The following is a 16,532-nucleotide window of genomic DNA, read 5'->3' as shown; positions in this document are numbered from 1 at the left end:
CCTGAGGGGGTCTGACAAAATGGGATAGACAGAGTTTTTACATCTGAAGCCAGAATACAGAATCTTTGTTCACTGAGAGCCTTCACATATGTTATCTTCTCTATAACACTTTCCCTAGCTCCTCCTCTGTTTCATGTTTATATAATATTTACCACATGGTATTATACCAATGTGTCTGTGTCTGTCTTCCCCACTAGACCATCAGCTATTCAAGGACCATAATATAATCTTTTGGAAACCTCATACATATGCACTTCTCCCCAAACTGCTCTAATGATTGGATACAATGCCTATAAAAAAAAGTCAAATAGAATTGTTGAGGAATTTGACCAATAATTCTCAAATTTATGTGGAGAAGCCAAGATCTAAGAGTAAACAAGGCACTCCTGGAGAGGAATATCAAGACTTATTACAAAGCTGAAGTAATGAAGACAGTGTTTGCTGGCACAGATATAGACAAACTGCTCACTGGAATAAACTGGAGAACCCAGAAACAGCGACAGAAAGAGGAGATGGGGGTGGGTGCTTGAGATATGATGGAGAAGGCACTGCAGATCACTAAGGAAACAACGAATTCTTCAGTAAATGGTACAGGATCCACTGGTTACTATATGGAAAAAAAAAAAAAACAAAAAAACCCTGTAATCAGATCCTGCTTCATACCATACAGAAAAATCAAATCCTGGTGTGTCTTCAGACTCAGATGTAAAAGGCAAAACTCTAAAATATTTGAAGAAAATGTAGGAGAGTATCTTTAGGACCTCACGGTGGCAAAGATTTCTTAAACAAAACATGAAAGTACAAATGACAAAAGAAAAACAATTATAAATTTGGCCTCTTTCAAATTAAGAATTTCTGTTTCACAATAGATCCGTGATGAAAGTGATCAGAAAAGCCACAAACCAGGAAAAGATACTTGCAATATGTATAACCAATAAAACATATGTAAAGAGGATTTCTTTTAATCTTCAAAGTCCAATAATTAAATGAATAAATACAAAGCAAACAGCCCAGTAGAAAAATGGGCAAAAGACAGAAACAGGTAGTTCACAGAGTAGTAAACTTGAGTCGTCCATAAATACATCAAAGAACACTCAATCTCATTAGTAATCAGGGAGACAAATTAAGACACCAGTGAGATACCACTTTTTGCCCACTGGATTGGCAAAAATTAAGAAGTCGGACACTGTCAAAATCTTGGAGAGGGTGTGAGTCAATCAGAATTTTTATACACAGTTGACAGGAGTGTAAACTAGACCAGCTCCTTTGGAAAACATAAATTGAACGTTCACACACTTTATAGCCTAGTAATTCTCCCCTAGAGAAACTCTTGCACACGTGCCTAAGGTTCATTCGATTCTACTTCTTTCTCAGTATAAACTCTAGAGAAGCTTTTGCACAGCATTTATGTATAGGAACATTCACAGCAATATTGTAATAACAACCAGACAGCCTTGTCCAAAGTAGCTGGAGAATGAGAACAATTATTTATTCATACTTGTGCAATAAAATGTTACATACCATAGTGAAAATAATGAACTCCTTGCCACATGGATGAACCTTAGAAACATTAATACTGAGTGAAAGAAAGCAAGTGAAAAGAAGACTGGGGGGCTTCCCTGGTGGCGCAGTGGTTGAGAGTCCGCCTGCCGATGCAGGGGACGCGGGTTCGTGCCCCGGTCCGGGAGGATCCCACGTGCCGCGGAGCGGCTGGGCCCGTGAGCCGTGGCCGCTGAGCCTGCGCGTCCGGAGCCTGTGCTCCGCAACGGGAGAGGCCACGGCGGTGACAGGCCCGCGTACCGCAAAAAAAAAAAAAAAAAAGAAGACTGGGTATGGTATAGTATAATACCATTTTTATAAAGCAAGCAAAATTAAATAGTATATTATTTGATGTTGTATACGTATGGGCTTACTTACTTTTTAAAACCAGGAGTTTATAGAAATAAAATTCAGAATGCTGGTCACTTCTTGGGGTAGGCAGGGTGTGGTACAGGAAAGGAGCCCACAAGCTGAAGCAATGGTATTGGCTGTGATCTCTAAGGCCCACAGATCTTCCTGTTGCTATTCTTTTTCATCATTACCTGTGTGATAGTTACATTCTTTTGCCAATATCAACTATGACATAATAATTATAAAAGGAAAAATCAGGTGGCCAGGCTTTTCTGAGAACACGGAAACAAGATTCTTCCAGTAGGGCTTCCCTGGTGGCACAGTGGTTGAGAGTCCGCCTGCCGATGCAGGGGACACGGGTTCGTGCCCCGGTCCGGGAAGATCCCACATGCCGCGGAGTGGCTGGGCCCGTGAGCCATGGCTGCTGAGCCTGCGCGTCCAGAGCCTGTGCTCCGCAACGGGAGAGACCACAACAGTGAGAGGCCCGCGTACCGCAAAAAAAAAAAAAAAAGATTCTTCCAGTAACTGATGATTTTGCCGGTGCCCACAGGCTTGCCGACATCTAATGTTAGAGGTGGACAGGGCAGCGAGGTCATCTAGGCCCATCACTAACTTTACAGATGAGGAAACAGGCTCAGCAACCATAGGCGACTGTTCCGTGATCACCTGGCAGAGGCAGGAGCCACATCCAGCTCTTCTGACACTTCCTGCCTTGCACCAAGTCCCCAGGCCATTCCTTTGGTCTGGTGGATAATAAAAAGAAAAGGAAGCTCTAATCTTCTTTATCTTTGCCTCTCTAAGACCTGGAACAAAGCCTGACAATTTGTTGGCTCTCAAAATACCTGTTCACTGGATATTACGGAATTCTTGATGGATTGTCCACAAGGTGTCTCTCAAGTGGTAAAAGGTAATTCTCTCTCCTGGTTCAAGAGCTTCAAACCAAAAAAAAAAAAAAAAAAAAAAAATTCCTGGAAGCAAAACAGAAGAAACTCTCAGTCCTGTCATTAGCAGGCATTCCCAGAGCTCACATGTGTGGGCACATGGGAGAAGGCATCTGAGGGAAGGGAGGCCAGAGATCTCAGCAGTAGCCATGGATGGATTTCCCAGCTGGTCCCAGCAGGCCAGCCTCGCGTGACTGACTTCCGTAGCTTGAGGTGTAGATTTCAGAAGAAAGAAGCCAAGCCCTGTGAATGTGTCTTTGTTGCCTCAGAGGCAAGGAGTTGCCAGGATCTGTGGTTTGGCTGCGGAATGAGCAGTGGAAGCACTTTCTCTTCCATTAGATCTGCAATAACAGCCTGGCTGATCCCAGTCCTGTAAGTTCCTGGCAAGGCAAGCGTTTTCCATCTTACTTCACTGATGGCTTCCCTGAACCTCGGGTTTCCCCAGTCCCAGAAGTCTGTGTGGTGAAAGTCCCCTCAGGTATCATCATCATTATACTTTTTTTTTTTGGAAAAGCTTTATTGAATACTCACCTTTTATTCCTTCACTTAAAATATTGTCGGAACCCTACTATGTTCTATATGTTTTAAACGTTCATTTGTTAATATGATTACAACCTCAAGTTGATTTTATCCACACATTACAGATGAAAAGGCTGAAGCCATGTGAGTTTTGATAAGAAGTCTGCAGTTGCAGAGTTGCATCAGTTACTCTTGCTGTGGAATAAACTGCCCCAAAATACAGAGTGTTAAGATAATAGAAACACGTTAAGCTTAAAATTCTGTGCATCAACAATTTAGGATGGCTTCACAGTGTTGGCTGTACATTATGTTGTACATTGGTGGTCAGCTCTGGGTTGGTTAGGCAAGAAACTGAATGGTTGACTGGCTGGTAACTGGGGTCCCTCGGGTCTCCTCCACAAGATCGCCTATCTTCCAAGAGGCTGACGTGGCCTTGTTTTCACTGTGGATGCAAGAATCCAAAAGCAAATCAGCCTAATTCAAGTATCATTATTCTTCCTCCCCTGGTTTTCCCAGACCTTTCCTATCACCAGAAGGCTGAGCCAGGATCCTCGTTTGTGGGGACTTGGCAGCCTCCTTCTCTAACTCAGCAAAGGCTCTTAAAGGCTCTAACTTCCCGTGAATTTTATTTGGTCACTTATACCTGTTTACGTTTCAACAACTTTTGTCATTGCAGCATATTTCCCCCGATCTTTTGTATCTCTACCTTGGGCTCTTGATTACACTTGAAATTAATTCCAAAATGTTTTGTCATAATTGTTTAAAATAGACTCTATTTTTTTTTAACTTTTTTTTTTTTTTTTTTTTTTGCAGTACGCGGGCCTCTCACCGCTGCGGCCGACTCTATTTTTTAAAGAAGTTTTAGGTCCACAGCAAAATCGAGTGGAAAGTACAGAGAGTTCCCTTATACCCGCTGCGTTCACACATGCGTGGCCTCCCCACTGTCAACATCCGCAACCGGAGTGGCACATTTGTTACAGTTGATGAACCCACCCTGACACATCATTATCACTCAACGTCCTTAGTTTACATTAGGGGTCACTGTTGGTGTTGTACATTCTATGTGTTTTGACAAATGAATGATGGCATGTATCCACCATAATAGTATCATACGGAATAGTTCCACCACCCTAGAAATCCACTGTGTTCCATCTATTCATCCCTCCCTCCTCACTAGCCCCTGGCAACCATAGTTGGAATCATACAATATGTAGCCTTTTCAGATTGACTTCTTTCACTAAGTAATAATATGCATTTAAGGTTCCTCTAAATCTCTTCATAGCTTAATTGTCCATTTCCTTTTAGCACTGAATAACATTCCATTGTTGGGATGTACCACATCCATTCACCTACTGAAGGATGTCTTCATTGCTCCCAAGTTTTGGCAATTATGAAAAAATCTTCTATAAACATCAGTGTGCAGGTTTTTGTGTAGACATATGCGTTTTCAACTCATTTGGGTAAATACCAAGGAGCACAATTGCTGAATCGTGTGAAACTGCCAAACTGTCTTCCAAAGTGGCTGTAGCTAACGGAGTCACTTTGCTGTAGAGCAGAAATTAGCGCAACATTGTAAACCAGCTATACTTCAATTAAAAAAAAAAATGGCTGTACCGCTTTGCATTCCCATCAGCAGTGAATGAGAGTTCCTGTTGCTCCACACCCTGTTCAGCATTCTGTACTGTCAGTGTTTCGAACTTTGGCCATTCTAATGAGTGTGTAATGCTCTTCTAATGTCATGATTTTATCAGCTAGACTGTAACATTTTTCTGGAGCTTGTACTTTCCTTGATATTTGTTTTTCCGGTTCCTTTCCTTCTTTCCTCTTATAATATCTTTGTACATTACAAGATGTTATGGTGGTTCCTTTTTCATTTCTTTTTATAGAAGCAGGTGATATTTTCCTGTATTCGATTTTTGCTTTCTTACATATGTTACTCGCCTGCGTTAGTCCACCATTTACACTGAAAATGGTGACGCAGAAGGAAGGGGAGAGATAAGGCACTTCCATAGTTCTTTTCCTTTCAGTCCTTCCTTACTCATCAGGAAGTTGAGAGTGTAGGTAGAATGTGTGCATATCAGAAGTAAAGTGGGGTACTTCCCTGGTGGCGCAATGGTTAAGAATCCACCTGCCAATGCAGGGGACACGGGTTCGAGCCCTGGTCCGGGAAAATCCCACATGCCACAGAGCAACTAAGCCCGTGCGCCACAACTACTGAGCCTGCGCTCTAGGGCCAGTGAGCCAGAACTACTTAAGTCCACATGCCTAGAGCCTGTGTTCCACAACAAGAGAAGCCACCGCAATGAGAAGCCCGCACACCGCAACGAAGAGTAGCCCCCGCTCGCCTCAACTAGAGAAAGCCCGCATGCAGCAACTAAGACCCAATGCAGCCAAAAATAAATAAGTAGATAAATAAATTTATTTTAAAAAAAAGAAGAAGTAAAGTGAAAAGAGCTGAGCTCATTGTGTGCAGTGTTTCTACTGTTCTGGTAAAGACCAAATATATCTGCATGTGTGAGCTACAAAATATGAATTGTGTAATTTCAGTGATTGTGCATATAAGTTAAATGCTCATATATTTAATAACTTAAAACAGGCATTGCACAATATAAGGATGAATGGTAAAATTCACGCTAATAATATTAAATTTTAACTTTACTTACAAAAACATTAACTAGTAAATAAAAAATCATAAATCGAAAGAGAACACAGGAGAAAGGAAAAGCTTTATATTTTAGGACCTTTAATGGCACTTTTCCCCTGATTTTTGAACAAGGGTCTTGCATTTTCACTGTGCACTTGGCCCAACAAATTAGGTAGCCAGCCCTGCATAGGAGGTTAGTGCTGAAAAGACCCTACAGATTATCTAGCTCAATCCCTTCACTGGACAAGGAAGATGAGGCCCGGAGCAGTGAAGTGACATCTTGCTCAGGAAATGAAAAGGGAAGGGTAGGTTGGGAGGAACTTCATCCATCTTCAGACCTTGAGGAGTGAGCTAGGGGTTTACTGAAACACGCTAAATCCAGAGGGACCCACATCTCCCGATCTGTCCTTGTCCAGGTTTCCTGGCGCCCACCAGCTCCCACAATGATACAAGGGTTCCCAGAGCCAGCCTTGTCTCCAGGGTTCAAGGGCAGTGGAGCCAAGCTCCCAGCATTCTTTGCAGCTCTGCGTATTTTGGCCACATTCTGACCATCCTTGATTTCCCCCGCTAGGCATCACTCCCACACATTTAATGGCCAGACAATATCTTACACCATCAATTGTGTCCCGCCAGCCCTGGGCGCCTGGGGACTTTCAACAGACATGTGTTCTGTTCTTGGGAATGTTAGGCTTCTAGTAAGTCCATAAGGCTTTTAAAAGTTTGGGAAATGCTGTATAGCACAAGGAACTCTTCTCAATACTCTGTAATGACCTATATGGGAAAAGAAGCCTAAAAAAGAGTGGATATATGTATATTTATACCTGCTTCACTTTGCTGTACAGCAGAAACTAACACAACATTGTAAATCAACTATACTCCAATAAATTTTTTTAACATCTTTATTGGAGTAAAATTGCTTTACAATGGTGAGTTAGTTTCTGCTGTATAACAAAGTGAATCAGCTATACATATACATACATCCCCATATCCCCTCCCTCCCACCCTCCCTATCCCACCCTTCTAGGTGGTCACAAAGCACCGAGCTGATCTCCCTGTGCTATGTGGCTGCTTCCCACTAGCTATCAATAAATTTAAAACAATAAGATAAAATAAAATAAAATGGATACTTAAGAAATGAATTGTTCAAAGTGGGGTTTAGGGGAGAACAGGAAGTCCTGATGCAGTGTCCTGAATCTTCCTCCCTTGGACAAATGTCTTCTTTTCTATGAAGAAACAACAGTAGGGGAATGAAGAGAGTGCTAGGAGGGTTGAATTGGGAAAGATGTGAAATCTTTTCCTGTTTTTCTGGTAAAATCCTTGTTGTGAGGCTTGGAAATGCTGATTTTGAAAGATTTAACAATTACTTTGCTGGCAACTGATTGAATAACATATGTAACAGGAGTCTTTTATCAGATGTCATGTCATATGATATTCCAGCCGGCACCACACACACACACACACACACACACACACACACACACACACACACACACATTTTGTTTTCACTTCTACAGGGAATAAGAAAAAAATGGACACTTTTCCTCAAATTACAGTGAGATATTTTTACCCTCCCCTACATCCCTAGAGCCCACGTCATTCCCAAAACACAGCAATGTTTGAAAGGACACCATGCACCATTTCATTCCTTTGGGTGGAAACATGATTTTGAACTCCACCCGGCCTTCCCTCCACCTTCATTAAAACTCTAGAAGTACATTTTCTTCGAATGATATGTTTTCTGGGATTTCTTGATGTTGCCTGAAAACTACTACTTTCAAAACGTTTTGGCCCAGGCCACGGCTAGCATGCAGTGACCGGGGTTGCGTAGAAGGGAAAAGGGCCTCCTCGGGGGCCATCACACCCTCTCTCAGCTTTCAGGCTGCTCATACTTTCTTGGGGAACGTCCTTTCCAGCCACCACCAGACACAGGGTTTACAAACAAGCTCACAGCCTCTGGCTTCCATGCTGGGGGGATAGCTTCAGGTTCCACCCCTGACCCTCTGGCCCTGCAGCCCTCTGCCACGCAGCCCTCCCTGAGCACCTCTGCCACGCAGCCCTCCCACCAGACCCCTCGCTCTGGTCGGGCTCTTTCTGTCCACCGGCTCCTGTGTGCTGGACCTCAGGATTCCTCACCAGGACTCAGAATTCAGTCCTTCCGCGCAGTTCTCCTCATGCTCTTGCAAGAACCAGTTCAAGGGAATTCCCTGGCTGTCCTGTAATTAGGACGCGGCGCTTTCACCGAAGGGGGCCCAGGTTCGATCCTGGTTGGGGAACTAACATCCCGAAAGCCGCCCAGCATGGCCAAAAAAAAAAAAAAAAGAACCAGTTCCAATGCAATGGCCCCTCCAGGCCTCCCTCATTGCTCCCAGAACCATCCTAGAGCATCTAAGCAAGGCCAGGATTCTAGCAATTATCTTCGCCTCATCTTTGCTTCTCCCACTCAGGTGCAAGGCCATATTTTTCTATGCTCCCCGTCCACCCCAGTGCCTAGCTCAGAATATGTATGTAGGTGCTCAATAAAGACTAGCTGTACACTACCAAATGTAAAATAGATAGCTAGTGGGAAGCAGCTGCATCGCACAGGGAGATCAGCTCGGTGCTCTGTGACCACCTAGAGGGGTGGGATAGGGAGGGTGGGAGACGCAAGAGGGAGGACATATGGGGATATATGTATACGTATAGCTGATTCACTTTGTTATGCAGCAGAAAGTAACACACCATTGTAAAGCAATTATACTCCAATAAAGATGTTAAAAAACTAAATATAAAAAGGATAAAATAAAATAAAATAAAAAGATTAGCTGTACAAATTAAAAGTTCTCCACTGCAAGCGCAGAGTTCTTTAACATACCTGCACAAAAACTCAGTAAACATGCGTGGTGGGAACTTCGATTTCAGTTCGATAAATGTCTCTCAGTTGTGTTCTCAAACGCACCCACCCACTCCCCCCAGCATCACTGCAAAGGCCATCAGGGAGGTTGTCACACCCCTGAGATCTGAAAAGTCACGTGGGCTGCTCTGCCCAGCTGTAGGGCACTCAGGGCGGCTGTTGAGCTTTGAACAAATCCTGGGATTATTTATAATTGAACATCAGTCTCGGCGAGCCTTCAGAGCCATGAAGGAGTTTATTATTCTCCACCCCACATGCTTCCCTTTGTCCTCTGGCCTCCCCCTCCGGCCTGACATCCTGCCACACTCACAGCAGGCTCTCTGGCTTGCGGGGGCCTCAGGGCACCTGGGCTGGCCAGCGGCCACCTTCCCGCCGGATTGTTCCAGGAGTCCGGAATCGCAGACCACCCAGAACGCCCACACATACTCTTCCGACTGAGATGGGGCATCCAAGGATGAGAATGGCCAGCTGAGGCGGAAACTCCACAAGACTGACTTACTCCAGGCTTATCTCGGCGGAGGCCTGCAGAGTCGGGACAGAAACGGACGCCGCTGGGAAGGCCTGGGTGGGAGCTCGGTCCTGTCCCCAGTCACGTGACCACCTCCCTCCGCATCCCCTGGGCCTGGGCCTACCCCGCCCATGAACATAGCAAACTCTTAGGCCTCTAACGTGAATCATGCCCGGGGCCAGGGGACTAGGAAAGTGAAACCATAAAGAACATTAGCCCTGGAGAGGCAGGTAAAGATCCTTTAAGAGGGTGAACGTAAAACTATTCTAGCTGCAGAGCCCTTTCTTCAAAAGAATCTTACCAGAAAACCCAATGAGCAAAACGGATGAAACCCCAGGAAGGAAAGCCCTCCGCTTTCGCATCTATGGAGCCGAGGTGTTTTGATTTTATCTCCCTTCCGTCTTGACCAGCTGGGGCCCCTGACATCTCGGAGCCCACCTACGGTGTGCCCTCAGAGACTCTAAACAGGCAGCTTTCTCTTGCCCGTGCAGGAACGGTGTTTATGGAAAGCCGTAGGAGATGGGCACATTGATGAAAGCGTTAGAATGTTCTCTCCTGAGAGTGGTAGAAGCCCAGTACTAACTAAGATGCAGCTTCGTTGTAAAGATCCTGGAGCATCCAGACACATGTCTGGGCTCTCGGTGCCTAGAATTGGGCCTCGACGCCATGAAGACCCCTCTCTCTCCGCCTCCCCTCTCTCCTTACCGCTACTCGGCTTTATTATTCCAGCGAAGACGGATTTTCTCTGCGTGACTGAAAACATAGCCTGGGGGGCTCTAGATTCCCAAACATCCCTCCAACCTCCCTGAGTTAGGATGACTTCACCACTAGCTCTTAGAACAGGGCCTCCGATTGGCCCAGATTCTGTCATGTGCCCATCCCCGAAACAATCACTGTGGCTCAAGGGATGGGTACATGCCTAAGCCCTGGCCAAGAGCATGGAGTTCTGGGATTGGCAGCCCCTCAGAACCACAGGGAAGGGGGACTGGGAGAAATAGTTCCCCAAAGAAAGTGGGGGCCCCTGTTAGGTTAATGATCGTGAACAGCCCAGATTCTCAACATTTGTGACAAAGACTCTCTTGGAAACAGGGCCCTAACCCCAAGGAATGATCCCCATGAGTTCATTAGAGACCGGTGCAAAGAGGGCCTTGCAGAGCCCCCGGGACCACCCACAGAGGGAGCCCTCTACCCTCTCTGCCCACAGCACCAGAGCTAAACCCAAGCATTAGCTGGGAGCCTGTGTGTTACTTTTCCATTTAAACTTAATTCAACTTGAAAGGACTCTTCATCATATCTTGTGCAAGTGAGCAAGGGAGAGTGTTGGTTCAGTGGTGCAATAAATAACCTCTCGTTATGAGAAACATGATGCCTCAGTCCCTAAGCCATTTGGTAACCATAATCTGATATTACAGAAGCTTTTCTTGTGAGACCAGAGATATCTGGGCCACTTCCCTTTTCAAACAACTTCAGCTAATGGCTTTCCATGCTATTAGTGGAACGAGTCCAGGCTCTCTTTGATTTGTGGTCACTTGTTTGGAACCTGAAAGGGGAGGCTCAGATTTGCAAGCAGGAATAATTGCCTGGGAACACTGCAGAGTTATACAATTCCTGTGGAGTTGGAGGAACCACTCGTTTGGAGAAACTTGACTGCTCTACAGAGATGAAAATATTTGTCAAGGTTTCTCACTCCCATGCTGGCCCCTTCCTCTCTCTGACAGCTCACTTCAGCCCTCTCTCTCTCTCCCCAGTGTTCCTGATACTGAGAATGTTTTCTTAGAAAGGAGGGGGCTCTTCTTGGATCCTCCGACACAATGCCAGAAGCCATTTAGAAAGTGATGCAGTGGCACAGCCTGGCTGGCAGGTCCAACCACCATATCCATAGGCAAATGTCAGTCCTGGGAGTGCACCTAGAACTCTGCCTCTGAATTTCAAACTCCAGTCACTGTAAGGCAGGTAGAGCGGGAGCACAGCAGTGTGTGTGGCCATTAAACAGAGTTTCTCTTTCTAGTAGAAAGAGAGACACCATTTTGTAAAGTTGCCTGACCACCTGCATGCTTCTGGGCTAACCCTCAGGCCCATTTTAGGAGTCCTTGGTCCCATTTGATCTAAAAGAAAATGACAGTAGAACTTGACACTGTACTAAGTACACTTCACAGGGCAGGAGGGAGAACACCAGTGGGACAGCATTTGTTTTGACATTAGAAACCTGGCTTCATTTTCTGAACCATAACAACCAGAGGTTATCTCAGGCCTGGAAGGGACTTTTTCTTTTTAATAAGCTTTTGATTTTGGAATAAATTTAGATTTACAGAAAAGTTGCAAATGTAGTGCCAACATTTCCCATATACCCTAAGCCCAGTGTCCACTAATGATAACATCTTTCCTGACCGCGCTGCATTTGTCCAAGTTAAAAAGTTAACATTGGTACCCTGACATCAGCTACACTCCAGACATTAGTCAGATTTCACCCATTTCTCCATTAACGTTCCAGAATCCCACATGGAGTGCAGTCATCATGTCTCCTTCGTCTCTTCCAATCTGCGACCGTTTTTCTGTGTTTCGTTGTTTATCATGACCTTGACCATTGTGAAAATTACTAGTCAGGTATGTCATACACTGTCCCTCGATTCAGGTTGTCTGATGTTGTCTCAGAATAGACTAAAATTATGGGTTTTGAGGAAGAGACCCAGAGGTGAAATACCTGGGAGGAATTTTTTTTAAAGAACAGGTAGCTCAGAAGTTACAAACGAACCCGCCTTCAAATCAAATCGTGTTTTGCTTGTTCTATCTGTATCTTTGAGAAATTTTGTGCCAAAGTTTTTCAATTTAGATTTTCAGCTTCTCTTAAAAAAATAGAAAGAGCTGGTGACTGCTGGCTTCCATGACGGTTAGAGGTGGGTGCCAGGAAGCTATGGCCCGCTGTGGGATGCGTCCTCTTCAGGAGCCATCAGTCCTGTGGCCTCCCCAGCTCTGAGCCTCAGCATCAGCTGCCATTGGTCATCATGTCCACGGTGTTGATTTTCTTACAGTAAAGAGGTGGCGTCTATGTTTCTACTACAGCAGAAATGAACCCAGCTGGCCCCATGCTTCAAGAGAAAGAAAGCAAGAACAAGAAACGTGGTGAGTCAAATCTCAAAGAAACTGCATGTTTCCTAATGACAGGAAAGGGTGTGAATGCACACCCTGAAAACTGCCCGTGATCCTCTGTGACTATCGTTCACATGACACAGCCCTCACCACTCATTTGGCAGCAAAAAGCGGGGGTGTGGGTCAAGAGGGAAGCCAGTCAACAGGGAAGTAGACGTATGAAGGGAAAGGATGCTGCCCTGGGTTCCCTTCCCCAAGGTCAAATTCATGTCACTGCCCAGGGATGGCCCTGTCACCTACTGGACACGGCCATGCAGTAGGGTCTATGCAGCTGGGCCTACCCTGGGCCGGAATTTCCAGCACTGCCAATTCCACCTCAGAAGAGGTCCTGCTAGCAGAGAGAGGATCTTCCACATCTTTTGTGCCCTCCCTAAACTATGGGCTGCTGGAGGCACAGTGAGGGTCTGTCTGGTTATCTGCTACACCCTGCCCTGCTGTCTGTGAGTCCGACATCCTCTGGCACATCATCTAGAGTTCTGAGCCCCAGCCTTCCCTGCACCCTGACAGGGCCCCCAATCCCTCCTGCTTCTGCTCCTCCCCTTTCCTGTCCCACCCCGTCACCCCAGCCTTGAAGGCTTTAGGATCTGAAGAGTGTGACCACACCAGGTGCTGAGGTGGTGACCAAACCAAGTCTCCAAGCACACCACTAATGTGCTGAGTCCTGCCTGCTGCATCACCAAAGCAAACCTGGGAGGAGCAGGACCTTGAGTGAAAGGAGTGAGCACTGGACCAGGAGTCAGAGGATCTGGATCCAGTCTTGATTCCAGTGCTGTGCAGTGTTGGGCAAATCACCTAACCCCTCTGAGCCTGAGCTATCTCAGCTATCAAGTCCAGTGACATTTCTGTGATGTATAAATATGATCCAGGGACTTCCCTGGTAGTCCAGTGGTTAAGACTCTGCGCTCCCAATGCAGGGGGCCCGGGTTCAATCCCTGGCCAGGGAACTAGATCCTGCATGCCACAACTAAGAGCCCTCATGCCACAGCTAAAGATTCCACATGCCACAACTAAAAAAGATCTTGCATGCTGCAACTAAAGATCCTGCATGCTGCAACTAAGACCCAGCACAGACTAAACAAACAAACAAATAAATAAAGATGATCGAGCCACAGAGTCAGTTTCATGACTTGTTTCCTTCGCTCTCAAGCCCAAGTTATACCTTTCTCTACATGTCCAGAGCAGCCCAACTTTCTCCACCAGTGCCCCAACCTCACATTCCCTGCACCCCTACTCCTAATAGAACTGCCTGAGGACAACATACTCAGATTGGAACATGGGGTCCAGCTCATACATGAGGACTTGCCTGAGGCAGGGGTAGGTCTGAGGGCTCTTTTGTGGCCCAGGACAGACCCTAAATCCCAGAGTTGACAGTGGGAGTGGTGTCTCCCTAAGCTGACTCAAAGATACTTCTCTCAGATGAGCAGAGAAGACTGAGCCATAGGCTTTAAAAATATTCCAGAGAAATAAACCTTCATTGTCAGCGCTGGAGCTGAGGCCCAATAGTTAAGTGGCCAGATCAGGAGGCCTCCCAGGACTCTCCGTGGACATGGGCTGCCTCTGAAGTGCTGGGAACTTACCAAACCAGGAGATGGCCAAGCTCACAATAGGCAATAGGCAAAAGGGCAAACAAGTCGTATGAGCAAAGCGACAAAACCAAGAGAGGGAGACAAAGCCCACTTTGGGACTGGCCAGCAGGATCCTGGTAAGAAAAGATTCCTCATCCAGGAACTCGGATGGTGTTTGTCATAAGATTATGAAACACTGTGGAACTTGTTGTTCCTGTAATTTGTCTGCTTCAGAGGAGCTAATGTTTATTGATTTTCTTCTGTAAGAGGCAGAATCACCAATTTGGGTTGCCACTGTTGAAAGTTCTCAGGTTTCTGGAAGAGGCTTGAACAAAAGGAATTAGGCATCTCTATACTGGTTTTATTCTTAATCACAGAGGTTGCTATCGTGACAGGCTTCACAGACATCCAAATCCTTATTCTTTTTCAAATTCTCAGAGGTTGAAAGTGTCAGAAGGAATTAACATTTGTGGAACACCGAACATGTGTCAGGCACTGAGCTGGGCTCTTTAACAAGACCACAGGAGGACTTCCCTGGTGGTCCAGTGGGTAAGAATCCGCACTCCCAATGCAGGGGGCCTGGGTTTGATCCCTGGTCAGGGACCTAGATCCTGAGTGCCACAACTAAGACTGGCGCAGCCTAAATAAACAAATATTTAGGCACTCGGGATCTTCACTGAGAAATGTTTAGTTGCGGCATGCGGACTCTTAGTTGCAGCATGCATGTGGGATCTAGTTCCCCGAACAGGGATCGAACCCAGGCCCCCTGCATTGGGAGTGCAGATTCTTACCCACTGGACCACCAGGGAAGTCCAAGTAAATAAATATTTTAAAAAAAAAAAAAAAAAAGCAAGACAGCAGGGAATTTAATCTGTGCAGGATCTCCAAAAATTATTATTATGCCTATTTCACTGAAGAGAAAATTGAATGGTAAAAAATTAAATAGCTTGCCCAAAGTTCCATAGATAAAATGGAGCCAAAGTGAGATTCTGATCCATGTCTGTGCGTCTCAAGTTCCTAATCTTTCCTTGGCCCATACCGCCTCTTTGTGACTGGTTTTTCTCCAACATTTTACATATTTTATTGTCCTATTGCATTATTTGAAACTTCCAAAACAATACTAAATAACGATACAAGTGGTCAATGCTATTTGTTCCAGATTTTAAAATGGCTTCTCTGTTTCATAGTTTGATACAGTCATCAGCGTGTTTAAAAAGTTTTATTCTATCCCTAACTTACATGGAATTTTTATTAGTAATTGTTGCTAGATTTTATCAAATGCTTTTACTTTCTACTGCTATAATAATACGGGTTTTTTTCTCTTTTAATCTAACACAGTACATTTTTTTGATGAATTTCCAAATTTTAAACTATCTTTATGAACCTGAAATAAACATGGGCTTAATTTCCTTTCATTCTCTTTGTAACTTTCCACTGGATTTTTGTGCTTTTTACTAATTTTTGTTTAGTATCTTAGCTTCTACATTCATAAGGGAAATTTTCTAGTTTTCTTTTTCTATCCTCATCACGTTTTAATATTCATATTACTTGGGAGCTATTTCCACCTGTTTCTCTGGCCTGTGATGGTTTAAATAGTAACCTACAACAGTTTCATGGACGCTGGCACAAAACTCCTGGATCAGAGACAAAAGGCAGTTTGTTACTCACAGCAGTGGCAGTAGTGACAGATCAGCGTTTTGGTGCCAGTTTCCTAAGGGCAACGCGAAGAGGACCAGGTGACACCTGCATGTGCAGTGGTTGGACTACAGGAGAGAAGGACCCTGGGTTTAAGGAACCTGATAATTTCATAATGGGCACTAAGCATACCTGCCATTTGCTCCATTGCCAGACACACTCTGTCTTCCAAGGTCATAAGTGACCTGCCCTTTGTTCTGAAGGGAACAGCCATCTCTACCTTCCACAGTCGTTCACCATCCAAACACCCTGGAAAAGATGGCCCAGTAGTTCACTCGCAAATGCACAAAAAGGTGAGAGACCCATGGAGGACTATTTCCCAACAGTGGACAGCTGATACCAAAAGGACAACACATTAGTACTTGTTTATTCTTAGACAGTGGGCATGTGAAAGTCATTACAGTCATCCCCACGACTTAGAATAAAAGGGAGAAAAAAAAAAAAACAAGGAAAGAAAGAAAAAGGGAGATATGGGAACATATGTATATGTATAACTGATTCACTCTGTTATAAAGCAGAAACTAACACACCATTGTAAAGCAATTATACCCCAATAAAGATGTTAAAAAAAAAAAAAAGAAAAGAAAAAAGAAAGAAAAACGGAGAAGAGCCTTCCCGGAATGGAATCACTACTTCAAGATTTGGCGAGGGGCTTCCCTGGTGGTGCAGTGGTTGAGAGTCCGCCTGCCGATGCAGGGGACACGGGTTTGTGCCCCGGTCTGGGAAGATCCCA

The 16,532-nt window shown here is 45.0% G+C and overlaps 1 non-coding gene across 1 annotated transcript; it reads left to right on the top strand.

Annotated features, from left to right (window-relative positions):
• The first annotated feature begins 13,410 nt into the window (after window positions 1-13,410).
• Window positions 13,411-13,483, top strand: TRNAG-CCC (transfer RNA glycine (anticodon CCC)). Its single transcript has one exon. It is a non-coding gene; the product is annotated as a tRNA-Gly (tRNA).
• The last annotated feature ends 3,049 nt before the right edge of the window (window positions 13,484-16,532 follow it).

Source organism: Lipotes vexillifer, unplaced genomic scaffold, assembly GCF_000442215.2.
Source record: "Lipotes vexillifer unplaced genomic scaffold, Lipotes_vexillifer_v1.1 scaffold278, whole genome shotgun sequence".
In the NCBI taxonomy this organism is placed as follows: Eukaryota; Metazoa; Chordata; class Mammalia; order Artiodactyla; family Lipotidae; genus Lipotes; species Lipotes vexillifer.
Note: the sequence above shows the minus strand (reverse complement) of the source record. Positions and strands in the feature narration are given on the sequence as shown.